This window comes from Bos taurus, chromosome 18 (assembly GCF_002263795.3).
Source record: "Bos taurus isolate L1 Dominette 01449 registration number 42190680 breed Hereford chromosome 18, ARS-UCD2.0, whole genome shotgun sequence".
In the NCBI taxonomy this organism is placed as follows: Eukaryota; Metazoa; Chordata; class Mammalia; order Artiodactyla; family Bovidae; genus Bos; species Bos taurus.
In genome coordinates, this window is record NC_037345.1 from 61,228,736 (window position 1) to 61,237,210 (window position 8,475).

Below are 8,475 nucleotides of genomic sequence, written 5' to 3' on the forward strand. Positions count from 1 at the left end.
ACATGGTCTCCTCTGCCTTGCTTCTCTTCAAACAACCCTTCCAGTAACTTTGAAACATATAAAGAGTTTCATTTATGTTTAAGAAACCAAATCTCAGAGATGGAGAACTTGTTCAATGCGTCCTCTTACCACCTGCTCCCCATCACTCCATCACTTCTTGGAATTGCCCTCCCAGGACCAAGGGCAGGTGGACACTGTTGATGGCTTGCTGTGTTGTTTTCTCAGCAGATCGGAGCCTCAACTGGGTCTAGAATGCAGTGTCAGGATGTTCACCAGTCTGGTCAGAAGCTGGTTCACCGGTGGCAGCTGGAGCCCAGGGAGGGGTCTGAGAGGCGTGTGGCCTGATGTCTGAACACTCTGGACCTAGTGGCCTTGGGTGTGGGCAGCAGCCTGGGAGCTGGCGTGTACATCGTGGCTCGTGCCGCGGCCACATACACAGCTGGGCCGGCGATCAGCATCTGCTTCTTGATGGCCGCCCTGTCATCTCTGTTGTCTGGGCTCTGCTATGTGGAGCTGGTGGCCTGGGTACCACATTCCAGTTCTGTGTATCTCTACAATTACGTCACCATGGGTCAGCTGTGTGCCTTCATCACTAGCTGGAACCTCATCCTGTCCTAAGTTGTTGATGAGAGGATGGGGGGTGGGGGGAGGTGTGGGGCTTAAGATCAGGAAGCGAGATTGAGGGGGGTCTTCATTCATTCATAGGTACTTTGTTATTGGACTTGCAGGGGGAAGGGGGTAATAGCAGCAGGAAAACCCCACAACTTCGTTCTCCTCAGCTCTATTCTGTTTTCCTTTAATGATGGACCACGAACCCAGAAGGAAAGGGAACCTAGAGTGTGGGTGAGAGGGAGGCTTGGCCCACAGCTCATCCTTTCACCATTTTCAAGTCTTTGCTCAGCTGTTGTCTTTGCAGGATTTTCCTTTAAGACTTCCTTTTCAACCCTCATCTCCCAGTACCCCAGTTTCTATTTCCCTGTGTTATTTTCTTGCATAATATTTATTTTCACCTAGTATATTGAATAGTTGACCTATTTTGTGAGTTACCTGGGTCTGCTCTTCCCACCCCAAGAAGAGATAACTCTCTGTGGTTAAGTACTTTATCTATTTTTTAAAAAACACATCCTATGTCACATGGTGGGTGCGTGCGTGCTAAGGTGATTCAGTTGTGTCCAACTCTTTGAGACTCCATGAACTGTAGCCCACTAGGCTCCCTTGTCCATGGAATTCTCCAGGCAAGAATACTGGAGTGGGTTGTCATGCCCTTCTCCAGGGGTTCTTCCCGACCCAGGGATTGAACTTACTTCTCTTATGTCTCCTGCATTGGCAGGTGAGTTTTTTTTACCACTAGTTCCCCCTGGGAAGCCCATGCCACATGGTAGGGGATCAAGTAGTTTTGTGAATGAATAATCTTTCTGCTTCTGCAGCCGCTGCCTGTGTGTCCAAGGCCTGCAGCATCACCTTTGACAGTCTGATTGGGAACCACATCTCTCAGGCATTACAGGGAACTTTCTCTCCATATGTGCCCTCTTTCCTGGCCACATTCCTAGACTTTGTGCCTTCCTGCTTGGTGAGCAGTGGGATTTCCTTTAGTCATATTCTGAAACTGACAGGATAGGATAGGAGTGTGTATTTTGTCAGTTGAGGAGTCTTGGAGATACGATGTCCCTTCCTGATGTGGGCAGCCTGGGGAGGGGTGTGACCTGAGGTCCTGACGTCTTTGGCTTCTGGAGTCCAGCCTGTTCTCCTCCACCTTGATCCTTGCAGTTCCCCTGCTGACCATCCTGAGTGTGATCCTGGCCCAGTGGCCCAGCCAGGTGTTCTCTGGAGACCCCGTGCTCACAACAGTGGCTGTGCTGCTGCTGCTGCTCATCACTGGGGTGACGGTCATCATCTGGAGGCAGCCCCAGAGCCCCAGTCCTCTTCACTTCAAGATAGGTGAACTTACGTGCCCAGAGTATCCACCTTGAGTGAATGAAGTTGTGTGCTTTGAGGTCTAAACATCCTTCGCTGGACCAGAAAAGAGGGGGGATTGCTGAAACCAGTGGACCCTTCCCTGATCTACACTCAGTGCTTTGCATACACTGGCTGAGTAGGCACCGAACGCCCAGCTGGAATAGGACTGGAGTCTCTCTGCCCACATGTCGGGCAGGGTCTCCCTTTCAGACGTCTGGGCTGTGTCAAGGGATGAACTGACTCTGCCCACAGGTCCCTGCTCTGCCTGTCCTCCCACTGGTCAGCATCTTCGTGAATGTTTACCTGATGATGCAGATGACCTCTGGGACCTGGGCCCTGTTTGGCATCTGGAATGCCATTGGTAAGTAGCTTTCTGGGATAAAGAGGCCTCTTGAGTGACTGAATCCAACCCTCTTCCTACCACCTCTCCCCATCACTGTGTCAGATGCCGTAACAGAGGCCTGTTGGGTACTTGTGAGTGCGGAGAGTGCCTGCTTTTCCTCCTCACTGTCTCATCTCCCTACTAGGACTTGCCATATACTTTGGATACGGGATCCGACACAGCTTGGAGGAGAACAATGAGCCATAGCCACCAGCCTCCGTCTCCCAGACTCTTGACAAAAACACCCCTAGTGAAGAATGGTCTTAACCACAGGAAACAGAGGCTGTGTGGAGTCCCTCCATGCACTGGAGGATCTGCAGGTTCACAGGGCACTTTGAGCTTCTGTGAGGTGTGAAGGTGAAATGCATTTAGGGACCTATATTTATTGCCAGTGGACAAACGACCTTAAAGTTGTCTAATTTTTTAAGTACTCTTTTCAAAGGGTAACATACATAGAAAATAGCGCCTGCTTCGTAAAGTGTGCAGCAAGATGACATTTCACACAGAATGTACAACGAAGTAGTCAGCAACTGGAGGAAGAAATAAAATATCCACCTGCATCCCCAAAGCTCTTCTTCGGGACTTCCCTGGGGGCTCAGGGGTTGGGAATCGGCCTGCCAGCACAGAGGATACTGGTTCGATCTGTGGTTCTGGAGAATTCTGCATGCCGCCGGCACCTGAGCCAACGCACCACAGCTCCTGAGCCCACGAAACCCACGGCCCAGGCTCCGCAACAAGAGAAGCTGCCGCACTGAGCAGCCCGTGCCCGCAGCCAGAGCAGCGCCCAGGGGCAGTGGCAAAGACCCAGCATAACCAACCATAAACAAATGTTAAAGAGGCTCTTCCTTGGGGCTCTCTCCGGCAAACACACAAATATCGCCACAGGGGGAGCAAAGGCAGCTAACTACATATTGTGTCCAGTGCCGCACTTGAAAAACTAGGACACAAACAAATCGGAAGTAAAGGGAAGGGAACAGATACCCTTTGCAAACAGTGGTACAAGGAACCCGGGCAGCTATATTACTATCAAATGAAGCAGACTTGAGGAAGAGGAGAAAAACAACAGATAAAGTGTCTCATTTCATCAAGATAGAAAGAAATGATCAGTTTTCCTTTTCCCCCCAGATTTATTGGGACATAATGTAACTTTGGGGAAATGTTTGTTTTTCTTCAGTTTTCTGTTACAAACTCTTAGAGTTACATACTAGAGTTGATGAAGGAAAGTTCTTAATTTAAAAAGAAAAAACCTGCATTGTCAGAGGTGTGGGAAAGAAGTGGTAAGTAATGGTTGGTTGACAAATTGATACAACTGAGTGCAACTGAAAGATAGGAGGCAAAACTGGATAGACATGATAAAGAGTTATTGCAGAACAAGGTGCTTGAAATTGAGATTATGGACCTTCAGGATATTGATGATAATGAAGTAGAGGCTTGTTTGTGGGAATGAACAACTGCAGTAGAGTGAAGGAGGGATGGACGTCAAGAAACTGAGAAACAAGTTATTAGATGAATTAAAATACAGATGCAGTAGGATGAAGTGGTTTCCTTATAACTTTTGAAACATTTCCTTGCACACAAAGGTGGTTACCTTTTTTAATTTTAGTCATTTTAATTACATGTATTAATCAGAATTCTTAGCCCTTAGAAACTTTCAGTTCAGTTCCGTTCAGTCGCTCAGTCGTGTCCGACTCTTTTCAACCACATGAATCGCAGCACGCCAGGCCTCCCTGTCCATCACCAACTCCCGGAGTTCACTCAGACTCATGTCCATTGAGTCAGTGATGCCATCCAGCCATCTCATCCTCTGTTGTCCCCTTCTCCTCCTGCCCCCAATCCTGCCCAGCATCAGAGTCTTTTCCAATGAGTCAACTCTTCACATGAGGTGGCCAAAGTACTGGAGTTTCAGCTTCAGCATCAGTCCTTCCAATGAACACCCAGGACTGATCTCCTTTAGAATGGACTGGTTGGATCTCCTTGCAGTCCAAAGGACTCTCAAGAGTCTTCTCCAACACCACAGTTCAAAAGCATCAATTCTTTGGCATTCAGCTTTCTTCACAGTCCAACTCTCACATCCATACATGACCACAGGAAAAACCATAGCCTTGACTGGATGGACATTTGTTCGCCAAGTAATGTCTCTGCTTTTGAATATGCTATCTAGGTTGGTCATAACCTTCCTTCCAAGGAGTAAGCGTCTCTTAATTTCATGGCTGCAATCACCATCTGCAGTGATTTGGAGCCCCCCAAAATAAAGTTTTACACTGTTTCCACTGTTTCCCCATCTATTTCCCATGAAGTGATGGGACCAGATGTCATGATCTTTGTTTTCTGAATGTTGAGCTTTAAGCCAACTTTTTCACTTTCCTCTTTCACCTTCATCAAGAGGCTTTTTAGTTCCTCTTCACTTTCTGCCATAAGGGTGGTGTCATCTGCATATCTGAGATTATTGATATTTCTCCCGGCAATCTTGATTCCAGCTTGTGCTTCTTCCAGCCCAGTGTTTCTCATGATGTACTCTGCATATAAGTTAAATAAGCAGGGTGACAATATACAGCCTTGACGTACTCCTTTTCCTATTTGGAACCAGTCTGTTGTTCCATGTCCAGTTCTAACTGTTGCTTCCTGACCTGCATATAGGTTTCTCAAGAGGCAGGTCAGGTGGTCTGGTATTCTCATCTCTTCCAGAATTTTCCACAGTTTATTGTGATCCACACAATTAAAAACAAAAAGTAAACAATTGTGAACTATGTTATACCAGCATTTTTAAAGATTGAATTATATTCAATTAAAAATAAATAAATTTGTAGAAATGGCTATCAACTTAAAAAATATTGAAGTAGTGTTGATATAACCCTAGTTTCAAATATACAGCACAGTGATTTGGTATTTTACAAATGATACTCCAGTGGAAGTTATTACAGAAAAATGGCTATAATTCCTTGTGCTCCACAACATATCCTTACTGATTATGTATTTTATATATAGTAATTTGTATCTCTTAATCCCATACCTCCACTTTGCCCCTTCCCCCTTCTCTCTCTTCACAAATCGCCACTAGTTAGGTGAAGTTAGTTAGGTGAGGCTGTTTCTATTTTGCTATATACATTCATTTGTATTATTTTTTGAGAGTCCACATATAATATTACAGCATCTGTAAAAAATACCAAATCACTATGGAGTGTACCTAAAACTAATATTAAAAACCAAGTCTCTCTCAATAAATAAAGAAACAATGAGTTAGACATCCACTCAGGAGGAAAAGCATCTCTGTGGGTGTGGGGGACACATCTCCATCTGCCCAAGGGACCCTGGAGGAGTCTTGTCCGTCTGTGCGTCTGGTCACAGGCCGACAGACCTCGCTATGGGCTGCAGAACTTGCGGAGCCAGGGAACCTACCCGGACCCCTCTGACGGTGATGCTGCCAGTGGTGGCGGTGGTCGTGGTGACGGTGGTGGTGGGAACCCAGATACTGACCCAGAGAGTCCATGCAAGGGAGGGGATTTGGAGGTCAACCTTGACTAGGGGCTTCGCCCTGTGGCTCAGCGGTAGAGAACCCGCTTGTTGATGCAGGAGACACAGGAGTCACGGGTTCGATCCCTGGGTTGGGAAGATCCCCTGGAGGAGGACATGGCAACCCACTCCAGGATTCTTGCCTGGAGAATCCCCATGGACAGAGGAGCCTGGTGGGCTACAGTCCATGGGGTTGCAAAGAGTCGGACAGGACTGAAGAGACTATGCACGGGGCCTTCACTTGCGGGGAGGAGGGGAGTAGGATTCTGGCGAGAAAAAAAAAAGGAGTCTGATCAAGGCGTAGCAGACGCTTTCCCCTCCCCCTCACAAGGAACCATCCCACGGGGTTGATCTCCCACCACAGAAAAAGCTGCCCTAGTTCTGCAGACATCCCTGGGGACACGTGTTTCTCTACAGCAGCACCGGAGACCTGAGGGTGGACCCCCATGACGAGGGAGAGGAAGGGTTTTGGTAAACTTCTTATCTTTGAAAGATAAACATTTCAAAGAGTGACTGCCCTCAACACAGGAGCCTCTGGGCAAACCACACCCAGGAATCTCCCTACTGCCGGCACGCGCTCCGCGCTAAGTCACCTCAGTCGTCCGACTCTTTGCGACCCCACGGACTGCAGCCCGCCAGGCTCCTCTGTCCGTGGGATTCTTCAGGCAGGAAAACTGAAGTGGGTTGCCATGCCTTCCTCCGTGGATCTTCCCAACCCAGGGATCCAACCTGTGTCTTTCGTCTCCTGCGTTGGCAGGCGGGTTCCGTACCACTAGCTCCACCTGTTCCACTGGCACCTCAGTGCCCCAGGTCCTGGACTCACACCTGCCCCCGCTCTCCGGGGGCTCCCTGTGGGATCCTCCCCCTGCAGCGTCCAAAAGAATTCAATAGACAAGAAGCGGGCTCAGAAAACCGCCCCCCGCTCTGGGTGAGGGCGCCCGCAGACTGGAGCCCTAGCGCCACCTTCTGGGAATCCAGAGACAGGTTTCCAGGAGGCAGCCTGGTGAGTTGTCAGAGCAGTTGTCTGTTGTTTTTCTAACTCGTGTTCAACCTTTGGCAACTCCATGGACTGCAGCCTGCCAGGCTTCCTTGTCCTTCACTATCACCTGGAGTTTGTTCAAATTGACATCCATTGATTGAGTCAGTGATGCCATCCAATCGTCTTATTCTCTGCCGTTCCCTTCTTTTGTCCCCTGTCTTTTCCCATGAATTGGCTCTTTGCATACAGTGGCCAAAGTGTAAGACCAGAGAAGACAGAAAAGATGAAGAATTCTCCCACAAGAGGGAGTATGAAGAGTGGAGCAGGTGTACTTTCAGGAGAAGATTTTTATGAGCCCCAATTCTTGCCTCTTCTTATATCTAGTAAAACACCGACATCACTAATGGTGACATCCACTGTGGCCGTTAAGGAGAAAACTACAATTAAAAGTCAAAATGGAGTAGCTGTGGTTCAGACAATGTGATTCCAGACAAGTCCTTGTGTTGCTGAAAATTTGAGTTTTCTGAGCTGGATCAGACCTGAACAATATCTGCTGGAAGCTGGCAACTGCAAACTTACATTTTAAAGGCCTTCGCTTGTCACTAGAACATTTTTAGACAAGGAAATTGCTTTGGATCACGCATCAACAAAAAGAAGAGACATGTACGGTAACCAATAGCACCTGTTGTCTGTGTTAAAAGTGAAAGTGTTAGTCACTCAGTCTTGTCTGACTCTTTGCAGCCCCATGGACTGTAGCCCACCAGTCTCCTCTGTCCATGGAGTTCTCCAGGCAAGAATACTGGAGTGGGTCACCATTCCCTTCTCCAGGGGATCGCTGACCCATCTTCTCAACCCAGGGATCGAACCCAGGTCTCTGCATTGCAGGCAGATTTTTTTTTTTTTTTTTTTTTTACCATCTGAGCCACCAGAGAATGTGGTATCTATGTGTTAATACCACATTAAAAGTTAAAACCTACTTAGATCAAACTAGACAGTCAGCTACCTGGCTACAAGTCTCTGCAAAGCCCTAGGTCCAGACTGAGTTTCAGCCTTCTTCTCCTGAAAAGAAATGAGGTCTCCCTTGTCTATTATCACGTTGTCACCCCTTCAACTCCTTCTATCTGGGTTGTTACACCTGCATTAACAGGAAGTGATGCTGAAAGCTCAGCCTCTCTGAACACCAGTGTGGAGTCTACCTCAGAGGCAGAGTTTTGTGTGGAGGAGAAAAGAACAGCTTTATTGCTTTGCCAGTCCAGGAAGACAGAGCTTGCTCCTGCCATTGAAACTAAGTCCCTACCCAGGCGAGTTTGGTGAGTTTTAGGCAAAGGTTCCAGGAAGAGGCTGCTGACAAGATTAGGGTGTGTGCAGGGTCTCATGTGGTCGGCCCCTAATCTTATAACTGTCTGGTCTCTTTAATCTTGCCTTAGATGGTTTCTCAGCTGGTGCTTCCTATGATTGTTGTTATTCAGTCGTTCAGTCATGTTGGATACTTTGCGACCCCATGGACTGTAGCACGCCAGGCTTCTCTGTCCTTTACCAACTCCCGGAGCTTGCTCAAACTTATGTCCATCGAGTTGGTGATATCATCCAGCCATCTCATCCTCTGTCGTCCCCTTTTCCTCCTGCCCTTGATCTTTCCCAGCATCAG